At 42.0% G+C, this 15,981-nt stretch overlaps 1 protein-coding gene across 2 annotated transcripts in view; it reads right to left on the bottom strand.

The window, feature by feature from the left end:
- The window catches only part of sipa1l1 (signal-induced proliferation-associated 1 like 1), a 96,431-nt gene extending 95,328 nt beyond the window's left edge, over positions 1 to 1,103 (bottom strand). For both annotated transcript variants that reach the window (XM_015947694.3, XM_070544173.1), the window contains exon 1: positions 926 to 1,103. The gene's annotated coding sequence lies outside the window, so the exon portion shown is untranslated. The remainder of the gene's footprint in view (positions 1 to 925) is intronic.
- Between the last annotated feature and the right edge of the window lie 14,878 nt (positions 1,104 to 15,981).

Below are 15,981 nucleotides of genomic sequence, written 5' to 3'. Positions count from 1 at the left end.
CATCCTTAAAGCGAGCTTTAGTTAGTTTAAAAACAAAATTAAGCTAAATGTAATCCCCTGTAAGGCATATTTTATTCATTTGTGCTTGAAAAAAATCAATGACAGCATAATTACATTATTAATCAATTATAACAAGACTGCACAGACAGCCATTTTGACGAATGACTCAGGTGTAGACCAAAATGCTCAAAACTGGGTTATTCCGTGCCTCATCTGAATGAAACCCCTCTGCAAAATCACACATTTGCACCATTGTGATAGATTGCAACGCACTTCAACACCTTACAGCGTCAACGAAGGACTGAATGTCCAAGCATTCCCATCTGATGACTGGCAAAATCAAAAGTAACAGCAAAAGCTTTCCATGAAAGAGCAAAATCACCTATAAATTAGATTGCATTTCCCGAATGAAAATAACTGTTGCTGTGTTTTAGAGGGGAAAAACACCACGACGGCAGCGGTTGCAGCCTGCTATCATGGTTATCAAACAGTCACGCAAAAAATATCTTAAATAAACAAGAATTATCCTCATCGGGGGCTCATTTTGCCACATTTCCTGTTTGTTTTTCAGAGTCAGAATGAATCCTCTTCACTTTAGTGATGTGTGCCTTGAGATGAGGAACGGTACCCTAAAATAGACGCAATTCACTGACACGCAAAATAATAGAAATACATAAATTTAGCTAATTAATAAAAATGAGTCGTTACCTAAAACCGCACAAGCCCTAAATAGCAGCGCTACCGTCTGCTAGCTAAAGTTTTCTGTAGTTGTCTCCGGATACTGTTTACTTAACGCTTTGTTTGGCTCACACGAGCAATTAGTAAATGTCAATATGTAGAAATTGGATTTTTCTGAGTGGCAGCTCCTCGGTGGTTCCCCCATTCTAGGTCTCCCGTGTGGACACCAACGGAGGGGTGCTCTTACCTTTAATAACTCCCTCCGTGTCGGTCTCCAGAAGAAGGAAAATAACGCTCTCGCCGGTCAGTCGCGGACAAACGCAAACCGTGACAGAAATCAAGTCACCCGAAGAGCGAAAAAGCCTCCGGGGAGCTACAGCTGTCCGTGGGATCCGGGTACCGCCTCCAGCTTCGTTCAAATCAGAAGTTCAACCAAAGTTGCAGCGGTTCGCTCCGCCTCGCGAGCTCGCGACGGCGATTACGTCACTGCCTTGCCTCCTGTTGTATTCCCGCGATACCTAACCAGCTCAGACTTGTAGAGATGGCGTAGTCTCGCGATAGGACTGTGATTAGATGGGAAAAGGACAGAGCGTTGCTCTGGCAACAGAGAAAGGATGATCAGTGATTTAGTTAAAGAGCAAGTCACCCCCAAATAAATGTTTTTTTGCTGATAAACTAAATAAGCGAGTGTCTAATCATGCTGCAGACACGTGTAGTCAATAATTTGGCACTTCAGTGCATCTTAGTTAAATTTTAAATATTCTGCCTAAAACTGGCAGTGTTGTGCCGTTGTCAGGTAAAAACTCTGCACTGTATTCTAATTTAAATCTGCCACCGCTATTGGCTAAGAGGTATGCTATGATGTAAACTGGTACATTATGATGTCACAATGCTGTCATGAGCCTGTGTGTGTGTGTATTTGTTAGCAGCTCCGCCCTCTCGGTCTGCCAGGCAACAGCTTTTGTTGCATTTTTCAAACATGAAGTGGGAGTGGAGTTAGAATCTGGTAGGGGTTGACTTGCTCTTTAAGCGAAGAGTGTTTTTGAGATATATTTAATTCACTGAGTCTGTCTGATTCTTTGAACATTCAATTTAATTTCATGTCAGTTTATATAAATTTTCTTGGGTAAATGGCATGTTTTCTATAAGAAAAGTGCTTTATGTGACAGTACTTGAACTTTAAGAATAATTCGTTTTTTATAATAGACAATAAACAGAAAATTTAGTGTTGAAATGCACTTGTCTTCCATCTATCCAGTTTTGAGATCCCTTCCCAGATGCCTCAACGCCCGCCCACGCATATCCTGGGCCATCTGACCTCAGGAATTCACATGATAGGGTGGGGCCAGGCTTCACAATGAGCTCACCCGAAACTCTGGCTGAATAGAACCCACACCCACCCTCACACCTTGGCTCATGTGTTTATGTAGAAGATCATCAGGGGGTCTTTTGTTCCCTCTTCGGGGGGAAACTCCCACTGGGTTTAAATCTGGGACTCCACCATTTGACCTTAGAACTGAAGAAGCCTCTCGGATGACAGGTGAAACGTCTTCAAGCAACTCAAAGAAGTCCAGACGCTTTTCTTTCAAAGCTCCTTAGACTATAATCAAGATTATTTTATTTAGAATTTAGGATTGGTGTAAAACTTCCATTAAATTTAATTGCTTCCTTCAATTAAAACATAAATTTTTCAAAAGAGAATATTACATAATGCCAAAAATGACATTTTCCTGTTTGCACACAGAAAGTTAACAGTTTATATATATATATATATATATATATATATATATATATATATATATATATATATATATATATATTGAATGTATCTCTCAAAATGTACCTACTAAAAATGACAAATGGTTAACGAGCTGTTGGAACATTTTGGTTGACCACTTTATTATCTGCTCTTAGTCGACTTATCACTGCACCATTTACTCATTATCTTGGCTTTTGGAGCTGCTGAGAAAATTCTAAGAGTTATTTTAGACCATGACATTAACTCACATCTTTAAGAAGTCTCCGAGGCAGCCTTTTTCATCTCTACAGAATTGGGAGCATTTTTCCCCCGAAAGTGATGCAGTAAAACAGGACTGGTCTTTTTAAGGACTAGTGGTTTTGAGGACAGTACAGCAGTTTCAGTAGCTTCTTTAAAAAAAAATCTAAAAATTGATCTTAAACTCAGTAATTCCTAAAATTTCTAACTCATTCCTAGTCTGGATAGGGGAATACTGATGCCCTCTGTGCTTTAATATAGCAAACACTGATCTCCCTGCTCATATTCCTCCTAATATTTAATGTTTTTATTGTTATATTTTCCTGTTGCAAATTGATTTTTATAATTTTTATGTAATATTCTTTATTTTGTCTGCTTTTATCTGTTTTAGTGCCATCTTTGCCCTGTTGGAGCGGATTTGAGCAGAGATGTTTTGGACAGGTAATATCTTACCTGCTGCAAAAAGCTTTTCTGAACAGCCTCAGTTTGGAGAACTCAAACTGGGTGGAGCCAGGGCCAGATTAAGACTTCGTTGTACCCTGGGCAACAATATTCAAGAGCCCCATCATCACGACCCAAGGATCACCATAATATGGTCACATACAGAATATTTTACTGTAATATGCAGTAAATATACTCAATACTTGAATGCCTGACTTCACGTAACCCGCTCAGGGTAACCTTTGACCCTGTGTGGACTGACCAATGAGGAGAGAGTCTTAACTTGAGGCCCTCTCTTCATTGGTCAGTCTACAAGAGACTGACTCTCAACTGATGTTCAAAGCGAACAGTCTCTGTGCAGTGCAAAAGCCCGGGTGGACAGTTTGTTTAATACAGGGTGATCATATTTCCATTTCCAAAAAAGAGGACAGGGGATCTGTGCCTATGATGTCACACTATGGCAACGCCACACAACGCTGGGACCCATTTTTTTGTAAGAACTAAATTAATATCAGATTCTGCCAATAAAAGGGCTCTAAAACAATTCATATGTAAATATTTAGCATATTTACTGCAAAATCTCATTTTTCTGCTTTAGTGCTGCAACAAGGCTTTATTAATAATAAATTATAACTTTTGTTTTAGTACAGCATCGGTACGCTTCCTCTGTACAGATTATTAAGGATGCATGTTTCAGTTGTGAGATTAGACGATAGGATCAATGAAAAAATAAGTTGTCACACACTCCATGGAAACTTTCAGAGAATCCACAAATAGCGGCTTTCAGATGGTTTTGTTACTTTTTGCAAGTTTAGAAAAGAAGCAGATGAGACAGCATGTCTGATAATTTAGTTTTTCATCTGATAATATTAGAACATGTCAGTAATGTCTGAGGGGCTTTTATAAACACTGGGGGTGGGGGTGGGGGGGGGGTCATTTTGCCTTGGCCCCCAAAATGTCTTGAAACGGCCCTGGGTGTGTGACTGAGTTGTGAAGGTGATCTGAATTGAATCAGATGTATAAATATGACATGTGTATAACTTATTGTTTTATACAGGTAAAAACGTGTAGTGGAGATAAATCTACCTACATTTTACTTTTCAACACTTTGTTTTGTTTTTTTGTTTTTATTTAACTATATTTTCCTGTCCTGTCTGTCTCTCTTCTTCCTGCATCTCCTCTAAACTCTCCAGAAAATCTGCTGCCTGGATTCTTACTTTTTCACCTCATCAGTTACTTTTGAGCAGATCAAAGGGATCTCCTGACCACAAAGCGGAGAGCGCGTTTCGATGCGTCAGTGAGGTGAAATCACCGCAGCAAAGGTGATGAGCTCCGCAGTGGCAGACCGCTTCAAGCACAAATGAGACAGAAAGTAGAGAACATGTGCGGACATTAACGATCGTGTGTTAATTATAGTTTTTTGGTTGCGCCACTTTGAGAATGGACCGTGCGCTGGACGCAGCAGCCTGGAGCGCTGCGCACCGATCATCGCTCTGCCGCTCTCTGCTGAAAAGAGTCCATGAATGATAATATAGAATATAGGTAGAAAACCTTTTTCCGGCTCCCCTGAATGTGTATATACAGCTCCCCCATCCCTGCTCCTGGATGAAAAGCCGGACATTTTCATCAATACAAGAACCCGGACATCCCGGACAGAGTGAAAAGCGGACATGTCCGGGGAAAACAGGACGTACGGTCACACTAGTTTAATATAAAGCGGGAGATTACAGATACAGTAATTTGCTCGTGCCCTTGCTGCCCTGGGCCCTTTAGAATTTGTGGGCCCTGGGCAATTGCCCAGTTGCCCATATGGTTAATCCGGCCTTGGGTGGAGCAAATCAACAAAATACATCCTTCTGTGTGTCAAATACTTTAAAAACAAACAAACAAAACAAAAAAACATAAGAACCAACAATGTCGTGTAAATATGTAAAAATAAACTGTGACTAATCGTCAAATTTATGTAACAACACTTGGCCTTTGCAAATTCCACCTTCTTGCTTACCACACATGCATTAATTATCAAATCATACATTTTTAATTAGATAAGAGAAATAGCATTGCACGAATTAAAGCAGCTCAGCAGGTACCAACATGAAGAGAGAGAGAGAGTCACAGGAATTCACCTCTTTTCTCCATTTATTCCTTTTCTAGAATTAATCATTTGTTCCTTCTGACAGTAGTTCATCTTTTCTCTGTTCACGCTGCCTTCCTGTGATTTTAACTCATTATCCAGGCATCCATTCTTCTAAAATGTCATCCAGGATTACATAAGAATCTAATAAAGACAAAGAAAAACAGATCACTGTCATTAGAAACCATCCTGAAGCTACATGAGTCCTAACTTACCCCGTTCTGTCTTGTGGCGGATATTTGTGTGGGAGGTTAGTATTGTTCTCTGGAGACCTCCTAACCCAAGGATTAGTAGTCTAATTGGGTTAGCCACATAATGTAATTCAGTTAAGATTAAAGAGTTATGGAGACATGTTGGCAACACACCCAGATGAACAGACTTCACTCATTGATGTGCCTGTAAACTAGTCAAAGTACTTAGGAAGCATAAAAGATTAATGCTTAGATTTCTGGAGATGTGAGAAAGTGGAAGTAAGAAGCGTACAAGATTTCATTTTTCACATCATTTTAATTGTTTGAAGAGCTTTTATTGTTCCGTATACGTTAATTTTATTGATAATTTATTATGAACTCAACCTGTGTGCTACCTCAGGTTTTTGTTCTAAATTTTTAAAAATCCAGATTTAAAGTAACAACAGATAGTTCTTAAACTTAATGCTAGAGCTTTAAGATTGATTTCAGTGATTGTTGAGTTATAAACCTGATCGGTTACATATTTGGCACCACTCTGCTGCCCCCTGCTGACCAAAAACCGCACTAGACAGTTTTGTGGAGCGGGCAGGTGTGTGTGTGTGTGTGTGGGGGGGGGGGGGGGGGGGGGCACATCACTCCTATTCTGATGTCTCCACACTGGTTACCCGCTAACTTTAGAGTTCATTTTAGAATCCTGACTAGTTGAGGTGGCTCGGGCATCTGGGCAGGATGCCTCCTGGATGGCTGGTGAGGTTTTCCGGGCAGGTCCAACTGAGAGGAGGCCTAAAGGTAAACCCAGGACACGTTGGAGGGAATATGTCTCTCACCTGGCCAGGGAACACCTTGGGATTTCCCCGGAGGAGCTGGCCAGTCAATGCCTTGGGATTCCTTCAGAAGAGCTGTCTCAAGTGGCAGGGGAGAGGGAAATCTGGGCCTCTCTGCTTAGGCTGTTGCCCCCGAGACCCGACTCCGGATAAGCAGCTGAAAATGATTGGATGGATGAAGAAATATTTCAATTTTTTTTCCAACATCACTGAAATATTTTAGCAAAACATATGTTTACTCCCGTTAATGTTGCGAGAACTCTGCAGACTTCGCAGCTTTCTGTGGGAATTAAACTTTCACTGAAATGTCAGAATAACAATCTGATGTTAAACAATACACAACTTTATTCACATTTTTAATAGATATGCAGTCATCTCTAGTAGGAATTAATGTCTTGTAAGTCGTTCTCTGGGGGGGGGGGGGGTCTGGTGTGCCTGTTTAAGGATGTGGAAGTCAGAGAAAGAGGCCTCGGGTGACTGGATTTGGAGTCTTGTTTCCTGATATTTGGAGATCTCGCCTCTGATTGGATAACAGCAACACAACTCTACCACTGACTTGCAGCGCTGATGTTTTATCTCCACAAATAACACAAGCCTGAAGTTGCTAATGCTAACTGTTAGCTTCTACTAGCAGAGACGTTCTCTGCTGTTTCCAGGACGCTAAACCAACATCAGCAAATCAAGATAGGTGTCCATGAATGTTAAGTGATAGTGTGAAGAAGAAGAAGAAGAAGAAGAAGAAGAGATCTTTTCTATAGCGCCTCAAGATAAAAATCACGAGGCGCATCACAAAAACAAAAAATGTAAAAATATAAAAATGATTTTAGAAAATGATTAAAATATAAATTTAAAATGAGCAAAAAAATAGACAATTGTGATTAAAATGTAAAGAAAGAGAAAGAGAGAGTGAATAGGAAAGAGGGAAATCAGTGGATCCTGAGGAAGGTGGAATAGATGGGGAGAGCAGAATAAAGAGAGGATGAGGAAGGTCACACAAAACCAGCGTGAACAGGTGAGTCTTCAGCTGCTTTTTAAAGGAGACCACTGAGTCTAGTGATCTCTGGTTCAGGGGGAGAGAGGTCCAGAGTCCGGGGGCCACAGCAGCAGATGATCTGTCACCTTTGGTCTTTAGCCTGGTACTGCACAACCAGTAGGCTTTGGTCACTGGACCTCAGGGACCTGCTGGGGGTGTAGGGACTAAGAAGATCACCAATGTAAGATGGTGCTTGTCCATGTAAGGCCCTATAGACCAGAACCAGGATCTTGAAATGAACCCTGAAGTTGACTGGCAGCCAGTGAAGCTGGAGGAGAAGCGGGGTGATGTGGGTGTGTTTGGAGGACTTGGTCAGAAGCCGAGCACAGGCATTCTGAACCACCTGTAGACGGTTCAGGGAGGTTCTGCTCAGACACGTGAAAAGAGAGTTACAGTAGTCTAAGTGTGAGGAGATGAAGGTGTGGAGAACTGTCTCAAGTTCAGAGCGGGACAGAATGGGACTCAGCTTAGCAATGTTTCTGAGATGGAAGAAGGAAGAGCGAACAAGAGAACTGACATGAGAATCCAGGGTAAGAGCTGGGTCAAAGGTCAAAGGTGTGACATAGATCTGTCAGGCATTTCTAATCCTAGAGTTTCTCCATCTGTTTTCTATCAGAAGCTAATGCAGAAGATAGGTGTAGGAGACTATTGTCATGTTTAGCCTGCATGAAAATCTCAGCGTGACCGATTACAAACATTAAAAACGAGTTTACAGTTAACCTGCTCTTCTAAATCTGGGTCAAAATAAAGATCACTTCATTTTTAATAGTAATGCAACTTGAAAGTCTGCCAGTGAAAACGTTTAAATACAAAATCCGCTTGTTTCCTTCAAGGTAATTTTCTCCTTCCAGATTTTCTGCTTTGAATTCAGCAAGTGGTCCAGGTCCCAGTTCAGCAAAGCAGCCCCAGACCATCACACTGCCACCATCGTGTTTGGGTGTTGGTGTGTTCTTTTCTGTTCGTTTTACTCCAGATGGAACCAGAAATCCCACAGCTTCCTTAATGCTCTGCAACACATTTACTCTAAAATCACTGGGGATGATTGAGAAGTATTTTTTATAAATATGAGACAGGTCAGCATAGGATTTGACCTTCAAGGTCTTAATTTTGATGTTTGAACATTTATGTGACAAAAAAGACAAAACAGATAAGGGGTTCGAATATTTTCTCTTTCTTTTCCTTGGAAGTTTCTTCTCATTTGCATGTTTTCCCATCAGCTACTCAAACAGTCACATCCCATGGGGAGTAATTCAATTACGAGCGTCTGATAAATGTGTTACTTATGAAAGCAGGATTTTTATAAACACTGAAGCAACTTGTTAAAAGCCGTGCTGCGCTATGATCCTTGTGACCCCGCTGTTCCTTTGTAGGGTGCAGGAAAGTCTCTTAACGTATGTTTGCAAAAACAAAGGCAGTGTCAGAACACAAGTTCACAATACCTCCTGCTTGGAACTGTGTGCACACTTATAAATCCCCATAAAGAGCAGGTTGACTCATGCTGGTGTGAAAACACAGTGGAAAGGTGGGAGGATGACATCACAGAGCCCTGCAGAACAAGAACCTCGGAGTTGGACCCTTTTCAAGGGGATGTGCACACTCTGGCGCCTATACATATAAAAGCACACACAGTTCTGCTCTGCTGCTGCCTCTCAATCACACCAGCCACCCCCGCCTGGCGTGCACGCAAACACGAGCACACAGAACGCTTCCTCACCAGAAATAACGCTGATTGTCCCGAGGAGACGTTTTTTTTTATCCTCAGCTTCACATGGGGCAACGTGGGCAGGAGCAAGATGGTGGTTGGCCAGGAAGCACTCTGATGGGATTGGGAAAAATAAATGTTAAAAAAGAGAAAAAGACGCCATTCAGCTCAGATGTTAGGATGTGTCACCGATACAGTCTATCCTCATGTCAACTTGCATTCATGCGTTCACCTCATGCAGCGTGGGTCAGCTGCAGCCTTTATCACGCCGGCACACGCAGAAAGCAAATGTGATTAACTGTCAAATAACTAAAAAAAATCCCCATATGCAGACAGCACTGAAATGCAGAAGCACGTCTATTCTCAGTGCCTCTAACAGGATTTTAAAAAGGAAGGAATCAGGATTAAAGCATGAAGAGTTGCTGATGCAGTGATTCACCGTGCACACTTCAGACAGAGGCTGTCTTTCCTGGCTGTGATTAAAATAGTTAACCAGGCTTCACGAATGCACGTTTGACTCCTGAAACACGGTTGATTTGTGCTCTCCGTCGTGTGGCATAATTTCTGCATGCTAATAGTTATTTGTCTTGAAAACTGAACCTGCATTAAATGAAACAGATCGATTTTTTATGCATTTGTTGCCTTGCTGCTCATCTCAGTGTGATCTTGCCGCAAAAAAAAGGAATTGCATTGTTTTATTGTTAAAGGAGAAAGAAGGTCCTGGTTTTATTAAGTTTTATGTAAAACAGAAACAAACAACACAGATTTTAAGAACATTGCACCAAAAAGCTTGTTTGTCAGTTGCTATTATATCCCTCATTGTGTCTGTGTGTGTGTGTGTGTGTGTGTGTGTGTGTGTGTGTGTGTGTGTGTGTGTGTGTGTGTGTGTGTGTGTGTGTGTGTGTGTGTGTGTGTGTGTGTGTGTGTGTGTGTGTGTGTTATTTGTATAGCACGTTTACAAACAACATGAGAGCTGACCAAAGTGCTTCCCATAAAATACATTCCAACACAATAAAGTGTAAACTGATAAACTCAGCAAATGAGTTTACACTCAACTTACTTCAACATTTCTAAATGTATGAATAACGGTGGAAAAATGACTTTGAAAAATGAACTCCCATTTCTTCTTTCTAATTAGAGGCTAAATAACCCAAAATATTGTTGTTAAATTACGACTGTTTGCCTTTACAAATGGCACCCCAAACACAAAAGCATATGCATTTATTATTTCTAACCACAGAATTAAAAAAAAACTGGCCTGAAAGCCTGTTTTTACCTTTGCCGACATGTTCTGGCGTCCTCTGCCGTATACGTTTGCTTTGATGAAGGCGGCGGTAGCTCCAGCTGTGTATAACGAAAAATCCCAAAAAGGAAATTGGATAGAAAACACAGAACGAACATAGAAAGCCGACTTGTGACAAACACTCCTCTAAAGAAAAATATCCAACATTAGTAGGTTTTCTTTGCAATTGTGTCACTAAATTTAATATCTGTATCTGACAAATGATTATACTACTGTTTCAGAAATTCCTGCCATTTCTTATTTGTTGCTATTTTCGATCTGAAGCTACTTTCATCCACCTGCTTGCTGCACATGAACTTGTGCTCGAGTCCTACAGCTGCTGCACCAGCTTCCTTCAGTCTTTATTTGCTGTGTTTGGTTAATAGAAGAGCTTTTCAAGAACACATGCAGCTTTAAAAAAAAACGGCACAAGGCGACTACAGGTGGCAGAAAATAAGAGGACAAAATGATTCAGTGTAAGATCTGGCTGCACAAGAAAGCCTCCACCTACACGGCTTCATCTGAATGTGTGATTTAGAGTCTATTTTCTGCTCCGATCCTCTGGCACGCTAAGGCTGAAAAGCAACACAGCCTGTTTGCAGTAGAGTAGCTGGGGGAGACAGGGTCTAGCCTGGTTGGATGCTGGAGTGGATGGTTTAATTATAGCTGCTGAGCGGGTATTTCAGGTTGGGGAGTGGCCGTATTAAAGGACCTCTGGTGGTCCTGAATCCAGCATCTCTTTGGTGACCCTAACAGAACGCTGGGTGCTGATGATGTTCGCCTCAGAGGAGTCTGCTTGGTGTTGTGACTGAACCTTTTCTCATGGGACTGGTGGTATTGAAGACATCTCATTAATGTCATTTACCAGACAGTAAAGAAGACGTTTATTCACTCAATCAGTGCTTTTGAATCAATGACATACAGAGGACTTTTTATTAAAACTTACTTTTTGCATCCTTTTGTGTGACCATGTGGGACTCTACTGCGTCCATTAACACTCCCAAAGCGACAAAAACCCATCCATCCATTTTGTTGCCTATGTTTGCTTTCAGGAATAATGTGCGTAAAATGAGACGTTTCAAAAGGTCCCTCATTGTGATGTCACAAACAGGATAATTAGAACAGAAGCCCCTCCCCGTTCACCTCTCCAGGTTGGAGGAGAAGCTTCCCTCTCTGATCTAAACTAAATTCTAAATTGTGGCTCAGAATCTTAAAATGAGCCCTTTTAGGCATTTTTTGTGTTTATCAATGTCAACTAGCTGTGGCGGCCATATTGGAGAGGGCTAATCAGCAGTAGATTTGCATGCTCTAAATTTCACAGAAATCCATGCAGTGGTTCAGGAGGCAAGTTGCAAACACACACACACACACACACACACACACACACACACACACACACACACACACACACACACACACGCATGCACGCACGCAGTCTGTTCAGTAGTTTATTTATCAACTCCACACATGAAAGTCCATACATGCAGCTAGGCACAAATATTAGAATCAGAATCAGAAAGAATTTTATTGCCAGCGCTCCAGCGAACCAGAGCATAGGAACTTGACTCCACAGAAAAGCCTGACCAAGATTACACACACACATATAGACAGAACAGATACAGGCAGACCACGAGAGCAGCCATAACGGCCACCGGCAACCACCTTTCAGTTTTTGGAAGGAGTGAAAATAAATATCACAAAAGTAAAATCTTTGCAGCTTCTCTCCATGAGAAGATAGGACGAGGCTCTAGTTTGAGACGTGTTAGTTAGATTAGCAATTAAACTGCACAAAAATGTGGGTTTTGTTTTGTTTCTTTGCAACAAAAAGTTGCTTTACTTCATGTTTCCATCTTCAGAAATCCTGCACATCTAACCTGAATCATCCACAACAAAAACAAGGAAAGCAGGCTTATAACACACACACACACACACACACACACACACACACACACACACACACACACACACACACACACACACACACACACACACACACCATATGGCTGAATGTCAGACAACTGTGAGACCTGGAGGAATGTGGCAAGGATCAGCGCTGCACAAAACGATGATGATGGTAATTTTTAGGATTGTTCACACAAGAAACATCAAACTCCCTCCCTGCGTGTGCACATACATGCATGCAAGCAAGGATAGTGTTTGTACGTGGGTGCTGGCGTGCACGGCGACGTGTTAGTTTGTACGTGTGTCTGTGTGTCACTTGGTCTGGTGGGAGACACTCAGCTGTCACATCTTTCCACCAGTCAACACTTTCACTTGAACATTCATTATTATTACAAATCTCTGAAAAGAAAAAGCTTTAATGAGTTCACAGCATTAACAGCTCAGATGAGGCGATGAACAAATGATTCACAGTCTTTTTAACCCCCAAATATAACCAAGATCTCTCCATTTGTTTGCTGCAGATCAGTTTTTTTCTGCTCCAAGGAAGAAAAAAAGTGTCTGATTTTAAATGTTCTGAGTTTAATGTGTGAATGTGACACCTAAATGCATCTATATATATATTTATATATGATGGCCCGTTGGGCTACACAAGAATGATAAATGACTGACTACATCCTCAGGATTTTGCATTAGAATCAAAGCAGGAACCAGAGGGAGCTTATGGGGTGAATCTGCCATCTAGTGGCTGAACTGAGACATGACATTATAAAGGTGGAAAAATTTGACTCCAAACTTGAGCTGTTTATAAATTCAGGACTCTTTAACTATTTTTCTTTCAAACAAACGTGAATGTGGGATAAAACACATGCTTATAAAGTACCTCGTACCTGCAGTAAAAAAAAATCTAATCTCAGACTCTGGACTTTGATTAAACACAAAGAATACGAGTTTTAGGTCTGAGTGTAGTAGACGTGTAGCGGTGTAGCATAAATGAAATAAGAGGTGAAATGTTTTGGTATCAGCAGGAAAACTACGATGTTATGAATTTCTGAAGGAATAGTTTTCTTCTCGTTTTCATGCAACACAAACAGACCTTTCCAAACACGGTGGTGGGTGTGGGATGGTCTGGTGCTTTGCTGTAGCAGGTGGAACCAGGAAGTCTGCTCTCTAGCAGAAAATCCTGAATGTTTGAACTTTGATCTTAAACTGACCTTTTTTGCCCTGATTAAAACAGAAAACAGACATTTTTCCACACTGCTGTGAGAGCTGTAGTTGAGTGTTTATGGTGAAAAGGTCTACAATCAGAATCAGAATCAGAAAGAATTTTATTGCCAGCGCTCCAGCGATCCAGAGCATAGGAACTTGACTCCACAGTACAGCTTGACCAAGATTACACACACACATATAGACAGGACAGATACAGGCAGACTGCGAGAGCAGCCATAACGGTGCTCATTTCAGTAGATGAAGAGGGGATTACATGAGGAGAGTTCGGGGAGGGAGAAAAAGGCATTAACAGAGTTACACCGGCAGGGTGTAGCTCTTCTATGCAAAAAAACACCCAACATACAAGCACGAACGTCACAGTTCACAACATGAGACCCGGTAGGTAGGGGGGAGGGGCTGGGACCCTGGTTTCCTCAGCGGGAGCTGCCTGTGTGGCGCTCGGCCAACTGAATCCACAGGTGGGAGGGAGGTCACGGGAAAGCACAGAGCACAGCAAGTGCCTCCAACTTGATGACCTCGGTGCAAGACCACAATCTGAAGGCGGGTGGTGGGGGTGGGGGGGTGGGGGGGTGTTAGGGTTTTCACAGCAGTTGTCTGCATTCCTTCCATCGTGGGGGTTTTTGCACACAACTCCAAGGCTGCTTATGGCATCAGATTCGATAACGACTTTGTTTGGGTCAGGCAGAGATAATTTTCCTCTCTGCCTTAAAGTCTGCATTGATCATTCAAATCCTCCAGTGAAGCCAATTCGGTGATTAAACATCTCCACACCGTCCGGTGACCCTCTCCGAGATGACATCCATTTTGCGCACTAACACCGGTAACGCAGCTAAGACATTGTCCAGCTTGCGATTCACCTCGAATAACGTCCCAGTCTGTAAGGTCTCCGCCCGGACGGTGCCGTCCCTGGATGCGGGTCGCCCTCCAATCGCTCCCATCATCCCAATTTTACGGAAAACCAGATATCCTCCCATTCCAATAAGAAGAAATCCAGTGATCATCAGGCCAAATATCCACACATCTTCGACGTCCTCAATGGACAGCTAAGAGAGACAGATGACATTCCACTTCTTCCAGGAATCGAGCATATATCCCGCTGCGTGTGTCCCGTGAGAGCAAGCGCGAGCCCCCTCCTCCGTTCTCATCGTAGAAAAATCTTATCAATCGCATTGAATGACCCATTAATTAAATCCATTTCTGAAAAATAGTGATTTCCAGAGGAAATGCAGAGAAGCGCTCTGAAGGCAGACGGGGCAAAAAGAGCCTTGGGAAAAGCAGATAAGGAGCAAAGCAGAAGCGACCGTGCTCTGTGAGTGCCAGAAGAGAAAAGTGTTTGTCTTTACCTTTTCTAGCCTGGTCTTATTTATGTGAATATGTCTGGCCACGACCCAGAGACAGAGCTCGGAGGTGGAGCAGAATCTACGGTTGCTTTTCAAACTCTCTGCACGCTATTGGACAGCGCTAGGACCTATCAGAGCCAGGAGCAATGTTATGTATTCATAGTGATGGAAATCAGTCAACAGGGCAGTCTGCATACCTCTATGTGCTCACGTCTCAAAGAAAAGCCCAAGTCTAAATCGTCCAAGGTTGACGCCAAAGCCACTTGAAAGTAATGTCATTCCTGGGCTACAGCCATCTTGGTTAGGGTTGGTTGTTTTACTCTGTCGCAGCTCTGCCGTCATCCTAAACACTAAACAAAACAGAAAAGCTCTGCTGCATTGGCTAAGCCCACCCATCGTCTCTCTACAGGGCACTGTGATTGGCCCGACTAGAACTTAGCCAGGCCAAAGGTAGACCTGCATAGGCTGGACCGGAGCGTGACTAGACTGACCTATAATGGTTGGTCTAGATGCTTTTACTTCATAACATTTATGATCTCGTATCTCCAACTGCAGCTCTACAAGGACAGAGTCACAAATCTGCACAAATTTACTCACCTGAACTCTTTTCTCCAAGAACATGTTTGCATTTAATGTACTACTTGCACAAATACAGTTAATGTAATTATAACAAGAAAAAGTGTCTGAAAAACAACACAGGTACACGGCGTATCTATAGCTTACATCGTTCAGTACAGTCATTTCACGCTTTGCACATATTAACACCCGGTTAGCATCTAGTAGTACTATGTTGCAGAATCGCAGCCATGTTTCTCTTCCTGTCTTCAGCTCTCCAAGAGGCAACTCTGGTCAAATGCTATACTTGTGATTAATAACTTCACTGAAGTTGCATTAAAAAAAAGAAAGGAAAGAAGAGTGATTTACATGCAAACCTGTCGCTCGTTCAGAAAAAGGCGTATCCACTAGAACCTGTACAAAACAGCAGGAAAAAGACGGCATGATGTCATATTCACTAAAACAACTCAGTCCAATCATCTAGTTTTTTATACAGCCCTATAATATTAATTCTGTTTTGGTTTGTACAACAGATTGAGCAGTTATCAAACAGTTCCTGCTACTAAAACAAACACAGGACATAGAAAAATACCTTCTGTTTCTGCTACAGGGGAACTGGATGATTTTGTTCTCAGCGTTTACCTCTTGTGAAAAGGCAAAGTTGCAGAAAAAGTCC

This window comes from Nothobranchius furzeri, chromosome 2 (genome assembly GCF_043380555.1).
Source record: "Nothobranchius furzeri strain GRZ-AD chromosome 2, NfurGRZ-RIMD1, whole genome shotgun sequence".
Classification (NCBI taxonomy): domain Eukaryota; kingdom Metazoa; phylum Chordata; class Actinopteri; order Cyprinodontiformes; family Nothobranchiidae; genus Nothobranchius; species Nothobranchius furzeri.
Note: the sequence above shows the minus strand (reverse complement) of the source record. Positions and strands in the feature narration are given on the sequence as shown.